Source organism: Hylobates moloch, unplaced genomic scaffold (genome assembly GCF_009828535.3).
Source record: "Hylobates moloch isolate HMO894 unplaced genomic scaffold, HMol_V3 SCAFFOLD_13, whole genome shotgun sequence".
NCBI lineage: Eukaryota > Metazoa > Chordata > Mammalia > Primates > Hylobatidae > Hylobates > Hylobates moloch.
This window is the reverse complement of record NW_026652288.1, coordinates 100,247,407-100,265,349: the sequence shown is the minus strand read 5'-3', so window position 1 is coordinate 100,265,349 and position 17,943 is coordinate 100,247,407. Positions and strand designations below refer to the sequence as shown.

Sequence of the window (17,943 nt, the reverse complement as noted above, 5' to 3'; positions counted from 1 at the left end):
ATGGTTGAACTAGTTTACAGTCCCACCAACAGTGTAAAAGTGTTCCTATTTCTCCACATCCTCTCCAGCACCTGTTGTTTCCTGACTTTTTCATGATGGCCATTCTAACTGGTGTGAGATGGTATCTCATTGTGGTTTTGATTTGCGTTTCTCTGATGGCCAGTGATGATGAGCATTTTTTCATGTGTTTTTTGGCTGCATAAATGTCTTCTTTTGAGAAGTGTCTGTTCATGTCCTTCGCCCGCTTTTTGATGGGGTTGTTTGTTTTTTTCTTGTAAATTTGTTTGAGTTCATTGTAGATTCTGGATGTTAGCCCTTTGTCAGATGAGTAGGTTGCGAAAATTTTCTCCCATTTTGTAGGCTGCCTGTTCACTCTGATGGTAGTTTCCTTCACTGTGCAGAAGCTCTTTAGTTTAATCAGATCCCATTTTTCAATTTTGGCTTTTGTTGCCATTGCTTTTGGTGTTTTAGACATGAAGTCCTTGCCCGTGCCTATGTCCTGAATGGTATTGCCTAGGTTTTCTTCTAGGGTTTTTATGGTTTTAGGTCTGCATCAACTAATGAGCAAAATAACCAGCTAACATCATAATGACTGGATCAAATTCACACATAACAATATTAACTTTAAATGTAAATGGGCTAAATGCTCCAATTAAAAGACACAGACTGGCAAATTGGATAAGGAGTCAAGACTCATCAGTGTGCTGTATTCAGGAAACCCATCTCACGTGCAGAGATACACATAGACTCAAAATAAAGAGATGGAGGAAGATCTACCAAGCAAATGGAAAACATAAAAAGGCAGGGGTTGCAATCCCAGTCTCTGACAAAACAGACTTTAAACCAAAAAAGATCAAAAGAGACAAAGAAGGCCATTACATAATGGTAAAGGGATCAATTCAACAAGAAGAGCTAACTATCCTAAATATATATGCACCCAATACAGGAGCACCCAGATTCATAAAGCAAGTCCTGAGTGACCTACAAAGAGACTTAGACTCCCATACGATAACAATGGGAGATTTTAACACCCCACTGTCAACATTAGACAGATCAACGAGACAGAAAGTTAACAAGGATACCTAGGAACTGAACTCAGCTCTGCACCAAGTGGACCTAATAGACATCTACAGAACTCTCCACCCCAAATCAACAGAATATACATTTTTTTCAGCACCACACCTATTCCAAAATTGACCACATAGTTGGAAGTAAAGCTCTCCTCAGCAAATGTAAAAGAACAGAAATTATAACAAACTGTCTCTCAGACCACAGTGCCATCAAACTAGAACTCAGGATTAAGAAACTCACTCAAAACCGCTCAACTACATGGCAACTGAACAACCTGCTCCTGAATGACTACTGGGTACATAATGAAATGAAGGCAGAAATAAAGATGTTCTTTGAAACCAACGAGAACAAAGACACAACATACCAGAATCTCTGGGACACATTCAAAGCAGTGTGTAGAGGGAAATTTATAGCACTAAATGCCCACAAGAGAAAGCAGGAAAGATCCAAAATTGACACCCTAATATCACAATTAAAAGAACTAGAAAAGCAAGAGCAAACACATTCAAAAGCTAGCAGAAGGCTAGAAATAACTAAAATCAGAGCAGAACTGAAGGAAATAGAGACACAAAAAACCCTTCAAAAAATTAATGAATCCAGGAGCTGGTTTTTTGAAATGATCAGCAAAATTGATAGACCGCTAGCAAGACTAATAAAGAAGAAAAGAGAGAAGAATCAAACAGACGCAATAAAAAATGATAAAGGGGATATCACCATGGATCCCACAGAAATACAATCTACCATCAGAGAATACTACAAACACTTCTATGCAAATAAACTAGAAAATCTAGAAGAAATGGATAAATTCCTTGACAAATACACCCTCCCAAGACTAAACCAGGAAGAAGTTGAATCTCTGAATAGACCAATAACAGGCTCTGAAATTGTGGCAATAATCAATAGCTTACCAACCAAAGAGTCCAGGACCTGATGGATTCACAGCCGAATTCTACCAGAGGTACAAGGAGGAAGTGGTACCATTCCTTCTGAAACTATTCCAATCAATAGAAAAACAGGGAATCTTCCCTAACTCCTTTTATGAGGCCAGCATCATCCTGATACCAAAGCCTGGCAGAGACACAACCAAAAAAGAGAATTTCAGACCAATATCCTTGATGAACATTGATGCAAAAATCCTCAATAAAATACTGGCAGACAGAATCCAGCAGCACATCAAAAAGCTTATCCAACATGACCAAGTGGGCTTCATCCCCGGGATGCAAGGCTGATTCAACATATGCAAATCAATAAATGTAATCCAGCATATAAACAGAACCAAAGACAAAAACCACATGATTATCTCAATAGATGCAGAAAAGGCCTTTGACAAAATTCAACAATGCTTCATGCTAAAAACTCTCAATAAATTAGGCATTGATGGGACGTATCTCAAAATCATAAGAGCTATCTATGAGAAACCCACAGCCAATATGATACTGAATGGGCAAAAACTGGAAGCATTCCCTTTGAAAACTGGCACAAGACAGAGATGCCCTCTCTCACCATTCCTATTCAACATAGTGCTGGAAGTTCTGGCCAGGGCAATCAGGCAGGAGAAGGAAATAAAGGGTATTCAATTAGGAAAAGAGGAACTCAAATTGTCCCTGTTTGCAGATGACATGATTGTATATTTAGAAAACCCCATTGTCTCAGCCCAAAATCTCCTTAAGCTGATAAGCAACTTCAGCAAAGTCTCAGAATACAAAATCAATGTACGAAAATCACAAGCATTCTTGTACACCAATAACAGACAAACAGAGAGCCAAATCATGAGTGAACTCCCATTCACAAATGCTTCAGAGAATAAAATACCTAGGAATCCAACTTACAAGGGACGTGAAGGACCTCTTCAAGGAGAACTACAAACTACTCCTCAATGAAATAAAAGGGGATACAAACAAATGGAAGAACATTCCATGCTCATGGGTTGGAAGAATCAATATCATGAAAATGGCCATACTGCCCAAGGTAATTTATAGATGCAATGCCATCCCCATCAAGCTACCAATGACTTTCTTCACAGAATTGGAAAAAACTACTTTAAAGTTCATATGGAACCAAAAAGGAGCCCGCATCGCCAAGTCAATCCTAAGCCAAAAGAACAAAGCTGGAGGCATCACGCTACCTGACTTCAAACTATACTACAAGGCTACAGTAACCAAAACAGCATGGTACTGGTACCACAACAGAGACATAGATCAATGGAACAGAACAGAGCCCTCGGAAATAATGCCACATATCTACAACTATCTGATCTTTGACAAACCTGACAAAAACAAGCAACGGGATAAGGATTCCCTATTTAATAAATGGTGCTGGGAAAACTGGCTAGCCATATGTAGAAAGCTGAAACTGGATCCCTTCCTTACACCTTATACAAAAATTCATTCAAGATGGATTAAAGACTTACATGTCAGACCTAAAACCATAAAAACCCTAGAAGAAAACCTAGGCAATACCATTCAGGACATAGGCACGGGCAAGGACTTCATGTCTAAAACACCAAAAGCAATGGCAACAAAAGCCAAAATTGAAAAATGGGATCTAGTTAAACTAAAGAGCTTCTGCACAGTGAAAGAAACTACCATCAGAGTGAACAGGCAACCTACAAATTGGGAGAAAATTTTCGCAACCTACTCATCTGACAAAGGGCTAACATCCAGAATCTACAATGAACTCAAACAAATTTACAAGAAAAAAACAAACAACCCCATCAAAAAGTGGGCAAAGGACATGAACAGACACTTCTCAAAGGAAGACATTTATGCAGCCAAAAAACACATGAAAAAATGCTCATCATCACTGGCCATCAGAGAAATGCAAATCAAAACCACAATGAGATACCATCTCACACCAGTTAGAATGGCCATCATGAAAAAGTCAGGAAACAACAGGTGCTGGAGAGGATGTGGAGAAATAGGAACACTTTTACACTGTTGGTGGGACTGTAAACTAGTTCAACCATTGTGGAAGTCAGTGTGGCGATTCCTCAGGGATCTAGAACTAGAAATACCATTTGACCCAGCCATCCCATTACTGGGTATATACCCAAAGGACTATAAATCATGCTGCTATAAAGACACATGCACACGTATGTTTATTGCGGCACTATTCACAATAGCAAAGACTTGGAACCAACCCAAATGTCCAACAACGATAGACTGGATTAAGAAAATGTGGCACATATACACCATGGAATACTATGCAGCCATAAAAAATGATGAGTTCATGTCCTTTGTAGGGACATGAATGAAACTGGAAACCATCATTCTCAGTAAACTATCACAAGGACAAAAAACCAAACACCGCATGTTCTCACTCATAGGTGGGAAGTGAACAATGAGAACACAAGGACACAGGAAGGGGAACATCACACTCTGGAGACTGTTGTGGGGTGGGGGGAGGGGGGAGGGACAGCATTAGGAGATATACCTAATGCTAAATGACTAGTTAATGGGTGCAGCACACCAACATGGCACATGGATACATATGTAACAAACCTGCACATTGTGAACATGTACCCTAAAACTTAAAGTATAGTAAGAAAAAAAAGATAAATTACTACAGTATATATTTCATTGAAAATTGTATACAGTAAATTTACATAAACAGAAATTAATAGTTGTTATACCTGTTTATTTTCTCATACTCCTTATGTAGTTGTTCAAATTTACTAACTACCTCGGTACCTGTGATGCATATAGCATTAAATATTTACAAACAATAAAAAAAAAAAAAAGTACATTTCATGCCTTGACCAAGGGTCAGTATTACGCAGATACTTTAGCAAGACAACTCAGGCTAATTCTAGGTCTGCTGGAATTAACCCTCATAGCATGGTAAATAATACCTAATGAACAACAATAAAAATGGCAAATGGTAAACCACTATATAAACAATGAATTACGTAAGTAGTACTTGCTCTGCACCATTTCATGGTAATGGAGAATGATTACATTACACTAACATGCGTAAGTTTCAGAAAACATAATACCATGCAAGTGAGGACTGCCTGTAGTATAATTATAAACTTGTAATACTTATTTCTATAAGCCATGTGATAAAAACAATTCCATCAATTTTGATTATACATTCTGGCAATATTAAAGGGCTAGTTAAAATTATCCAAGTCCAGGTTTTGTTGTAGTTTGATCTCTGACTCAATCTTCAATTGAATATGTTAATTTGTAAATGATTAATTACTCTCAAAAATTTATTTTTTTCTCTGTGAAATCAAGATAGCAATCTTATCATGATTGAAAAATAAAATGCACGTAAAGCACTGGGAATATGCAGGCAGTCAATGAATGATAATTACAAGAATGACTTTATGAACATGCAAACTGTGATTTCATATAGGGCCTCAAGCTCAGAAGGGGTAAATACTTGGTTTACTGCTCTGCTGTCATTATCTTGAAAAAGTCTGAATAGTTTTATCTAGGAACTCTGAACTTAGGTTCTGTAAGTGATGTCCAGATAGAATAATGGATTGTGTACAATACGTAAGTCCTGTTTTCCATTGACACATAGTAATAGTGTGCCATGAGCACAGAATTCTGGTAGACTTGAGATGCAGAGAGACTCAGAGTGTGTGCCTGACAAGCGTGCTATGCCTACAACTAACTTAGTGGCACTAACATGCTTTCTATTTGAACCAAAACTTTCTTTGTATGCAGAAAGAAGGCAGTTGTGTTCTAAGAAACATGAATGACCAAGAACCTTGTCATATCCTTTCTCATTCATGTTACTTTTCTGTATTAGCCAACCACTTGTACTGAAAATAATAACATAGAAGGAAAGGGAAAAATAAAACAAAACATCATTCCTTTCCCTTTCAATCCTTCTTTACTTATTACTAAGGTGAAAGTAGAAAATGTTACTAGAATGTGCAGGTATCAAGAAGTAAAGCAAAAGCAGTTGTTTTGGTTTTACTCAGTTTCACTGCTCTGGCCAGAATGAAACACTTGTGTATGCACAAGCTACAAAATACAAATGGCGTAATTTTGACAATTCCACATACAGCATAAGCAATCTTACATTTACGTTAAAATTGGCATTACACAATATACGGTAATATGCATCTTAATAAAAACATTGTTAATGTTTATATACAGCCCAAAAAGACATCATTCATTTACTCTATGTCATCTTATTTTTTTTCTTGAAGGAAACTGAAAAATGAAATATAAAAAGAATCCATATTGACACAGCTAGTGTCTGAAAGAGAAAACTGCATGAGTAAATTTCAATAGCGTATTTGGTAACCGAACCTGAAAGGTGGGTACTGGTTTACAAGTCTGTTCTGGGAAATAGAAACCTTAGTGATTTGGTGTTTCCGTGGTGATAGATCTTTCTTTTCAGATGTATTGTCTTTGTAAAGGCAGAGGTGAAAACTTTGGCTGATGATTGTTTACTTATTCTGTTGGATCAACTTATCCACAGTACTAATAATTTGGAGTTTAGATATGAAATGATGGTAAGGTAAAATTAAAGGGTGTGTGAAAAAAATCATGAAAATATGGTTGAAAATATTATTGAATAAATGTTTTTATGCATTGAAGGACTCACATACTATATTTCTGTTTAAAGTCCCTTTTAGAAAAAAAAATAACTATTCTGGATATGCTTTTCACCTAGAGAAAACACCACTAATGATCCATGGTGAACAACTTATTTTCCTTCTATGGCAAAAATATTTAGATGTATTGAGTAAGTATTACATTCAATAGAAGTTTTAGAATCATCCGCTTTTTTCTAATAGATAATTGTTTTGTTTTATTTTGAGCTATCCATTGAGGTTTAATCTCTGTATCAGTTTTTACATATATGTGTAGGTATAGCTAGGCATTTAACACAGAAGACAAGGATGCAGTCTGGAGAGGGACAATACAGTTTGGCTTTGAAGGGGCTATTCCAGACCTTGAAACAAGAGAGTCAGTCCACAGAAGGAAGTGGCCAGATACAATGTCTTACCTCCAAGTGACAGGAGCTTTTAGAATGTTCTTTTATGAAGAGATGGGATATATAGATTTCTGAGAACTAGCTGAAATAATCAGCCAACTCAAAAGCAAAAGTAACTCAAGCTTCATAGCTTGAGATACATAAATACCTAAAAACAAATTGAATATGAAGATTTTAGAGTTTAGGCCTTTAATGCCATGAAGTTCTTTCAGCAATACCATTGATTTTCCTTCCGACCATGAAGATGGAAATAATAAAAGCCTCTAAGAGATGAGGAAAACTCATTCTATTATAGTTTCATACTTTTATAAAAATATTTTAAAGAAAAACTACTGAAAACAAAAGCTTATTTTTTCTTCTTTGAGTGTTGTCTAAGGCAAATTGTACAATTTTTCTATTTATGTCATTCAAGCTAATACACTTAATGGCATAAAAAAAATGTTGACATCACATCGTCATTCTTTTTGTCCATCCCTCCCTTCCTCTCTCTCCTGCTTCTCTCCTCTCTCTCCCTCTGTTCTTTTCTTTTTCATTTCTTTTTATACTTTTCTTCACTGCATCCTTATTCCACTCCTTCATCTCATGGAAACAGCATTACCTGAGGAAAATCTGAGTTTTAAGACTGTGCAGATGTGGTTTTTGAATTACGGATTTTCCAACTTATTAACAATGCTACTTCGGCTGTATTAATATTGTTTAAGTGCTCAGACTTTCAATTTCCTTATCTACAAAATGGAGTAAATATTTATCTATTTCACAGGGTTTGGGATGAGGATTAAATAAGATCTACAAAGTGCCAGAATAGTGGCCCGCTCATAAAAGGCATTCCGTTGCTGTCAGTTTTTTGTTGTTTTTCTTTTCCTTTAGCAAGGAGAATTGGGTTTGGAAATCTATACAATCCATTAGCTTTAAGGCCAAAAGAGATCTCTTACTTGTTGTGCAAGGGAAATTTTAAAATCCTGATCAAAATAATTACTGACTGATCCTTGGTATAAGAATATAATACTAAGAAGACTCATTAGCTAAAAGCAACTTAATAGCTGCTTTGTTTTAAAAAAAAAATTAAAGCAATTTTCATACTTCTACAGTTGGATATCTTCCCAGGTTTTTGCTCAAAACTAATTTATAGGAACTATAGTTCCCTTTTCATAATTCTGACACCCTGACTCCATATCTCAAAATATGGTTGTTTTGTTGTTTTCTAGTTTGATTCTTTGTGTCTCCTTTAGGCACTGGTTCCATGATACACCGTTTATGAGACAATTTAAGGCAGTACACTTCATTGAAGATGGAATGCTCACTCTAAAGAAGTAATAATTTATTTATAGAAAAATTATTCTATATTAGTTTTTACTACAGCATATCTTAAAATAGTAAACATTTAGAAAACAATCTATTTTTCCAAGTAATTGGTGACACATAGGGTGTTGCTGCTATGCCAGCATTAACAATGACACGTAATATTTTATATAATAATATATTGTGAAAAGGGATTTTACACAAGTATTTAATGTTATGTTATTCCAATATGATGTTAAACAAATAACTATATATGTGTAATATATTGTTTAGCATAAAGACTAGAAAAATACATTCTAATATGTAATGTATTTATCACTTGATATGACTTCAGGTGATTTTGATTTTCTTTGAAGTCCTGGTATATTTAACTTTTTACATAAACATTAATTTTATAGTCTACAAAAAGGTTAAAGAAAAGAAAAAAGGGAAATCAAGTGTATTTCACATAAATTCATGTGCATTATACTTAGGACAATCCATTCTTGAATGGTTATGCATATATTATCCTGCTTGCTACTGATCTATCCATCCATCAAAAAAGGTAGGAATAATTAACATTTGTCCAGACTATATGGACATTCGAAGAAAGCTAGATTGCAATGATCGCTCTTAACCTTATGGAAGGAACAGAGGATGTTGTTCATAAATTGACATAAATATTCATTTTAGCAAAATTCACTTTATCCTGAAAATGCTTCTTAGCTCAACTCATATTTCAATTTTTCTAGGCAGTCCCTCTTAATATTTTGAATCAAAAGAAATCCCTCTACTTCCTTGCCTCTTCTTGACTTATTTGTAACTCTAAATAATGGAAATGGCTCCATCGCATTTTATTAATTTCTATATGTCTCTAGCACCTAGAAAAATGTTTCTATATTATTTGTAGAATTAGGTTTCTGTTGCTGTGGTAACAAATTCTCATAAACTTGGTGGGTGAAGCAATATGACTTTTCCCAGTCCTGGGGTCAGAATCCTGATACAGAATGGCTTATCTGTTTTTTTTGTTTTGTTTTGTTTTTTGTCTCACAAGACCAAAATCGAGGTGCCAATAGGGCCAAGTTTATTTATGGAGGCTCTAAAGGAGAATCTACTTCCAAGCCTCATGGAAGTTCTTAGCAGAATTCATTTCCTTGTGACTGTATAGCTGAGGTCCTTCTATATATGTTGACTGTCAGCAGAGAGCCTGTCACAGCTCCATCAGGCCACCTGCATTCTCATGGTGTTTCTCCCACCATCTTCAAGCCAGAAAGGGCAAGTCAAGCCCTTCTCATGATTTGATTCCCTCTGACTTGCCCTCTTGTACACCTCCTTTGCCCCCCACCAAATAACTTCTCTGCTTTCAACGGTTTGTGATTAAATTCAGCCCGTCCAGACTATCCAGAATAATCTCCCTATTTTAAACTCTTTACTTCTAATCAATAACCTATCTGCTTTCAATGGTTTGTGTGATTAAATTGAACCCACCCAGACCATCCAGAATAATTTTCCCATTTTAAACTCTCTACTTCTAATTACATCTGCAAAGTCTCTTCTTCCAGCTGAGGTAATCGATTCTTAAAATCCAATGATTAGTGTATGGACATCTTTCGGGGAACATTCTGCCTAAGACATATGTATTCAATAGTTATTTATTGAATTAAATTATCCAGATCCATTAAATTTAGATATCTTAATAATTTAAAAGGGAATGTTATGCCTAAATAACTTGTGGGAAGCTTCTAAGCTTTACAAACTCACAGGCCTAAAACAAAGAAACATAGCTATATTTTCCCAACTCACATATATCAGAAATTGCTAGACCTTTGATACTCCAGATAGTCTCATTTATTTCTGAAGACTCTCTAGGTTATGTTTCTTCTATCTGATATCTTCCATCTTCTTCTATGATTTTATTATCTGCAATCCATTGGACTATTGTTAATATTGCCTGGGCCCGTAAAATTGTACGGGGGTATCACTACCAGTATTCCTGGTGGACAAATATTTGCAGAAATTCCCAAACTGCTATCATCTAGTTTTACCAATTGCACCAGCTTTTGCTACTACACAGAGTGGGCTATCAGCTATTATCATCTATACAGCCTTGGATGGGGTACCACCAGAGGTGCTGTGCACCATATCAAGCCCATCAAAATGCTGAGACACTGTCGTCATTAGCAAAGCACTAATGCATAGGAGCAACATCAAATTCCATTCAGGAAATGAGAGAATCCTCTCTTCCCCTTCCCCCTTTTTGGAATACTCTGAACAAAATGACAAGTATCCTTATAAAGAGACAGAAAAGAAGAGACAGACACACACAGACACAAAAGGAAAGCTATGCAAAAATGAAGAGAGATTGAAGTGATGCATCTGCAAGGTGAGGAACATAAAAGATTGTTGAAGTCACCAGGAGTTAGGAGGCAAGGATGGAACAGTTTCTCTCTCAATGCCTCTAGAAGGAACCAACCCTGTTAACCCCTCCATTTTAGACTTCTGGACTGTGGAACTATGAAAAAATATTATATTGTTTTAAGCTACCCCAAGTTTGTGGTGCTTTGTTAAAAGGGCCCTAGAAAACTAATACACATGGCATATTACATGTGTTAAGCACATGCAAGGGCATTATTTTTATTGACTCACAAGGGCCATTTAAGGCAGATATTATTTTCTTGATTTTACAAGTAAGAAAGCAAAAATGAGAGCAGTGTGTTGACTTTCCTAAGATAGTATAGTGAGGTATTTGGATACCGGATCCACTTGCTTTTACCAGCTACCCACAATCATTTGTTCACTCATCAAACATTACTGAATTTATCCTTTTTTCTCCAGGCATTTTGTTTTTTTATTCTGGCAAGATATGAAGACTATGAAGAAGCGCTCCTTGCCATCAAGTTGCTTTCAGTCTACGTCATGGCATACAGAAAAAATATATGCTTTATGGAGTAGCAGTCATGAAGAAAATATTTTCCAGTAACTTTGGGTTAGGGAGGTGAAACTGTAACGTTGTGAACTATGGACCCAGGATAACAGACTAAAGTCAAAGAAATAGATTAAGAAGACTATACTAATCTATATTTAACAATGATTATTATTTATAAAATGATTTGGAGTTTTTAAAACATTTTCACATAATTATCTCACAATAAATGAGAGTCAGTGTAAGTAAGTGACTTACTCATAGTTGAGGAATTAGTACTTGAATAAGGCTGGGAATTGAACTTGTGTCCTCTTCATCCAAAACTGATATTCATTATATCATACCAAGCTATCAGGAAATTCCATATACTAAATAACTCGCATTTCCTTTATCTTCTTTTCCATATTGGTATCATGAGAACACTGCATCTTCCACTTGTCCATGGTAGCACTAATCACAATTATACTTCAAATAGTTTGTTGTGTACTATAATTTTTCTGTGGTAGGATCCAATTCAGGATCACGTTCCATTGTGTTGTCATATTTTAGTTGCCTTTAGTATAGTAGATTTCCTCAGAATGTATTTTTCTTTCATTACCTTAGTATTTTTAAAGAGTGCGAGCCATTTATTTTGTAGACTTCCTCTCAATTTGGCTTGTCTGAGGTCTACTCAAGATTAGATTTATGTTACGCATTCAGGAGATATACCACGGATATGGCGTTGAGTTCTTCTAGCGCATTGTATCGAGAGACATCTAGCAATGAGTACTCCTATCATTACCCAGATATTGGTTCCTAGAAACTATTCTCATTAAAAATAACAAAGGGCTGCCTTGGGAAATGCCTAATTTCAGAGTTGAAACTAGAATATCCAGAATAATCCTGAAACAACTTGCTATTCCAGAAAATAAGGAAGCTGTTAAACAATAACGATTACAAGCCAAAAGGACATAAAATCCAAATTTAGTGCATTGCCACTGGACAGATCTGTGAGAATTTGAGCATTAAAGTGAGAACTAATAAGAGTGAGTTGTAACTTATTGATTAAATAATTGATGAGTTCATTAAGCATAAATAGATAAAGAAAATTAGAAACCTTCTTTTTAAATAATATATGTAGAAGAAATGTAGTTTTTTTAAAAATAAAATTTATAAGACCCAATCTTCTGCTTGGCTCATTTGCCATTTACCCATACCAACTAACACAGTGACTGGCATGTAATAAGTATTCATTACATAGTTATTTGCTATATAAATAATTGAATTAATAGATGAAAACTAGATTCTTGCCATGATTTCATTTTCAAAAAATAATGAGACCTTAGCCAAAACATTATATATTTTCAGGTCACAGTTATCTGTACATAAAATAAAGTTTGATGATATTAACTACTTGAAAGCAGGTGTCTGGAACAGATACTCTCTTTATGTCCATTCTAGATTTCTAAGTCAAGATTTCTGACTGCTAGATCCAGTTTGGGTCTCTCTTGAAGATAGTTCATGTTATTTCGAAACTGCTGCCTGGGACTTTCTGTCACTGCTGTGAGTTATTGAAGAAGTAAATTAATGTTGAATAATGCTTTATGCAGTGTTTATTTAGGTGGAACTGAGTCGAACTTATTTTGTGACTCACTGTTACATTTTTTTTGTTACACTGGAGACGTGTTTGAATATTTACATATTTCACACCAATTGTTAAGTTATGAATTCATATAAGTTTGGCCAACAACAAGTTCCATATTTCATTACTTTTGCCATGCAAAAGAAGGACTGTAATTAAAGTTATTTATAATTAAAGATTTAGGATCATGAGAAACAGTGCAAGTGGGGACATTTAAAGGCTAATAAAATGTATTTATAGGATGAGTAGTTTTGCTACTCACTTCATGCTGACTTCTGTACTGCACACCATTAATAAACTCAATATATATTGTTTAAAAACTCTCTTTAAATCTTACAAAGTATTAGAGAGTGAAAGAGTAAATCATTATCTGGGTTACTACAGAAGGAAAAATATATGAATTAAAATGTGCAAGGTAACAAAGAATATCAAGGCTGAAGAACAGATAAACACTATTAGTGAAAAACTGTTGGATTGCAAAGCTCAAAATTGAAATTTAACCTAACTTAAATCAGGGTGCAACTTCATTGTAAGGATACTGAGGTGTTTCACGGAACTGACAGAATGGAATGCAGCTGGTGTCTGGACCTTAAGAAAAAAATTAATCCAAAAATTGAATATTACCAGAAAAATATTTTGTCATCCAGAAATCCTTTCTCTCTCTCTCTCTCTCTTTCTGCTTCTCCTCTTCCCCTTTTACCTCCTGCTTGTCCGCCTCCTTGTTGTCTTCATCCTTCTTGTCTCTGTTATTCATGATGATAGGAAACATGGCTGCTGCATACAATACTTGAGCTTTAAATCTTACAACTACCAGATGTCTACACCTACACTGAATGCAGCCTGGAAAACATAGACTTAATACACAAAACGGCATTATGGCTTTACTTTATATTGACTCATATGAAGGAGAAGGGTGGAGAATTTCCCAGGAAATTGTCCTAGTACACTAGCAATTATCGAGGGTACACAGTGTGTCCCAGGTGCTTTATATCCAATAATTCTATTAAGCAATTATTACTCACAGTTGTTAAATGAGGAAATAATAGACCTGAGAAGGCACATAAACTGCTCATAGCACTTGGTGTGTGGTGGAGCTAGTATGTAAACTCATATTTATTTGACTATACACAAATGTTATGTCTTCTTTCTGTTAAATAAAAAGCATTCACATTTCCATTTACAAATTAATAAAAGGACTAACACATATTTAGAGAACAGAAACAAAACATTACAGGGGATGTGGAAACTGAGTTGTTTTCTTAGACTTTAAATTAAGTTAGACTTTAATTTGTAGCCATAATGAAGTAATAGGAACTGCATTTAACCTCACACCCTAAAAAGTAATTAGAAAACAGAAAACTATATGAAATTCAAAAAAATATATGAAATAAATTTTTAAACATTGAACTACAAGCAGCACAGAACTGTGGTCTCTGAGAGAAATGAAGCAAATAAAAGTGAGCACTATGTCCTACAATTTTTCTTCCTGGAGATATATTTCAGATCACAGAGCAGAGAAAGTGCATCAGTCGGGGTTTCCAGAGAAATAGAACCAATAGGATATGTATTTACAGAAAAAAATATACTATTTTGAGAAATTGGCTCATGCATTATTAAGACTGGTAAGTCCAAAATCTACAAGGTGGGCCAGCAGGCTAGAGGTGACTCAGGGCCGAGCTGGTGCTCCAGTTCAAGTCCAAAGGCCATTAGGTAGGAGACTTAGGGAAAAGCTAGTGTTGCTGTTTAAGACTGAAATTCATTTGCTTCAGAATTTTCTAATGCTGGGGGAGGTCAGTCTTTTGTTTAATTCATGCCTTTAACTGATTAGGTGAGGCCCACCCACATTATGAAGGAGAATCTGCTTTATTCAAAGTCCACAGATTTAAAAGTTAATTTTAAGAAAAAAAAAATTAACCCTCAAAGGAACACCTATAAATATGACCACATATCTGGGCCTTATGGCCCAGCCAGGTTGACATACAAAATTAACCATCATAGAGATGAATTCTCCCTCACCCCCCAAAAAACACAGAAGTATCACTGATTTGAGAAGACACAGACTAGAAAGTCTAAATTAACTGGAAGCTATAGAGTTGTGAAAAAGAGGGATCTATACAGAAATCTAGAAATCTAATCAGGTTTTTCTTGAGTCAGTAATAAGATGTGCATGTGTAGGGTGAATCTCTGCAAAGTTGGGGAAAAAAAGACAAAAAACCTGTGAGAAAATGGTTCCAAGGGCTTTTCAAATTTCCATCATCTAGATACTATCTAGATCTATCATACAAACCCATAAAAACAGTGCAAAGTAAAAAGGGTTAAAAGGAGAAAATACAGACAAATATTTCTCATGAGCTTAGACATAAAAGCCCTTAACATTAGCAAATTAAATCCAGCAATGTATAAAAATAATTAACCATCATTACATATGGAATATTTTCCAGGTGTGAAAGACTGGTTCAACATTTGAAAATCAATCAGTTTAATTCACCATATCAACAGGCTGAACAAGAAAAGTCATGTGATTGTATCAGTTGACACAGAAAAGCATTTAACAAAAATCCAGCACTGATTTATGATTAAAACAAAAAAACAAACTCTCAGCACATTAGAAATAGAGTGGAGTTAAGAGCATCTACCGAAACTTTCAGCTAACATCACACCTAAGGCTAAAAGACGGACTATTTTCCTTCCAAGATTGAAACAAGGTAAGGATGTCTGCTTTTACTACTCCATTCAATCAGAAGTTCTAGCCAGTGCACAAACGAGAAAAAAAAAGTCATACAGATTGGAAAGGAAGAAATAAAATTGTTCCTGTTAGCATATGATGTGATCGTCTGCACTAAAAATCCTAAATAATCTATTTTTTTTAAACCTAGACCTATTTAGCGAATTCAACAAGGTTGCAGGATTTATGAACAATGCACAAAAATCAACTATCTTTTTGTCAAAAATTAAAACACGATACTACTTAAACTTACTTCAGGGCATATGTATCCAAAAAAATTATGAAATGCTGATGGAAGAAATCAAAGAAGACCTAGATAAATGAGAAGACATACCACGCTCACGGATTATAAACCTCAATGTAAAAGAGATGTCAGTTCTCTCTAAATTATTATATAGGTTTAATGCAATTCTATTAAAAATTGTGTGTTAAAGACATACTTGATGCTAGGCAGTTTATATAGAGTCACCCTTATGATCCACGGGAAATTGGTTTCAGCTCCCCACCCCTTCCCCAGGTGATACCAAAATCTGCTGATGCTCAAGTCTTTTATGTAAAATGATGTATATTATTTGTATATAACCTATAAACATCTTACCTCCTGTATGCTTCAAATTGTCTTTAGGTTACTTATAATAACTAATACCGTGTAAGTGCTATGTAAGTAGCTGTTATACTGTATTGTTTCAGGAATGATGACAAGAAAAAAATGTGTGTACATATTTAGTACAGACACAATTATCCTTTTTTTCTAAATATTTTGGATCCATGATTGGTTAAATCGAAGGATGCAAAACTCACAGATATAGAGGCCCACTGTACTATACCTACATACAGAGATTGACATTTTATGTATATTTATAGGCACAAACTTTCTTGAGTTAACCTTAGTAATGTTATTCATTTTTTTACACAATTCACACTGGTATGTCCTATAAATTATTTAATTAACTTTTTGTTAAGTTCAAAATTTTAATAAATCATTATTAGAAGCTAAGTAGCCATAGATTTTGACTGATTTCTAATTTATTGCATTCTAAAAATGTTATTTAGCAATATTTTCAATGTTATAGATTACTACATGTTTCTTCAGTTTTTATTTAACAATAGTATAATTAACAAAAATAGCAAAGAGTGGCTAGTAATGAACAGGTATTTGATCCGAGAAGTCTGGCAGGGTCTTTGGTTTTATTTCCGGCCTCAATGCTTGAGGCCATCTCTATGTGCTTTTTTCCCTACAGATGGCAAAACAATTTAAGTATTTGGAATCACATATTCCTTATCTGATCTTGAAAACTTACAATGATTAAAGCATCTCGATCTTTGAAAAAAGTAAGTCCAAAAAGCTGCCAATAGCATTAAATAGAACATAAACCTGAGTTTATGTAGGACTGCATCTTTTTACTCAAAGATTTCATTTACTTTGAAAATACTGTTAGCCTCTTGGCTTGCATAAGGAAATGGCTCACATTTAGTTAATTCAATTTATTCTTATAAATATTCTCAAAAGTGAGGTAATCCTTTGAGTGAGGTAATCAATTAATTTAGCATAGAAAAAAAAACGTGCTTTTTTTCTTCTTTATAAGTCTGTGGGTTATTGAGGACATGCCTTATATGTGAGACCTCTTTATTTTCAGACCAATGTTCCATTTTGTGCCTCAGTAAATCAGAGGATACTCACATTCAAACTGGTTCCAGAAAAAAAAAAAAAAAAAAAGTTAATTTATTGTTTCACATAACTGAAAAGTTGAGAAACCAATTTGGCTTCCAGGAAAATTGAATCAAAGATATTATCAGAATTCTGTCTCTGTCCCTCAGTTCCGATTTCCTGTGTGCTGGCTTTATCAACAAAGAGGTTCTCACCAGACAGCAGTCCCTGACATTCTACGTCTCTACAAGCTTAATGGAAAGAATGCGCCATCTTGTAAATAAATCCGGTAAAATTCTGAAGATTGATAAATCTGGCATCAGCCATTTGTTGATCCCTAAATCATTTATGGTGGGCAGGGTATGTGGTGTTCTGATTGTGCATGTATTAATTCGGCTTAAATTCACAGATGGAATGCGGCACTGAATTTTCTTCTCGAGGGAAATTGAGAATCTATTATTTTAAAAATAGGAAATAAGGCCGGGTGCCTAGGCTCACGCCTGTGATCCCGGCACTTTGGGAGGCAGAGTGGAGCAGATTGCTGGAGCTCTGAAGTTCGTAAACAACCTGGGCAATATGGTGAGACTCTATCTCTACGAAAAATACAAAAATTAGCCGGGCATGATGGTGCGCCTTTGTAGTTCCAGTTGGGAAGCTGAGGTGGAAGGATGGCTTGAGACTGGGAGGCAGAGGTTGCAGTGAGCTAAGATTGCGCC

The 17,943-nt window shown here is 35.2% G+C and overlaps 1 long non-coding RNA gene across 1 annotated transcript; it reads left to right on the top strand.

The window, feature by feature from the left end:
* The first annotated feature begins 6,716 nt into the window (after window positions 1-6,716).
* LOC131381080 (uncharacterized) lies at window positions 6,717-17,708 on the top strand. Its single transcript, XR_009209531.1, has 5 exons — window positions 6,717-6,780; window positions 15,296-15,559; window positions 16,821-16,911; window positions 17,398-17,516; window positions 17,637-17,708. It is a non-coding gene; the product is annotated as an uncharacterized LOC131381080 (long non-coding RNA).
* The last annotated feature ends 235 nt before the right edge of the window (window positions 17,709-17,943 follow it).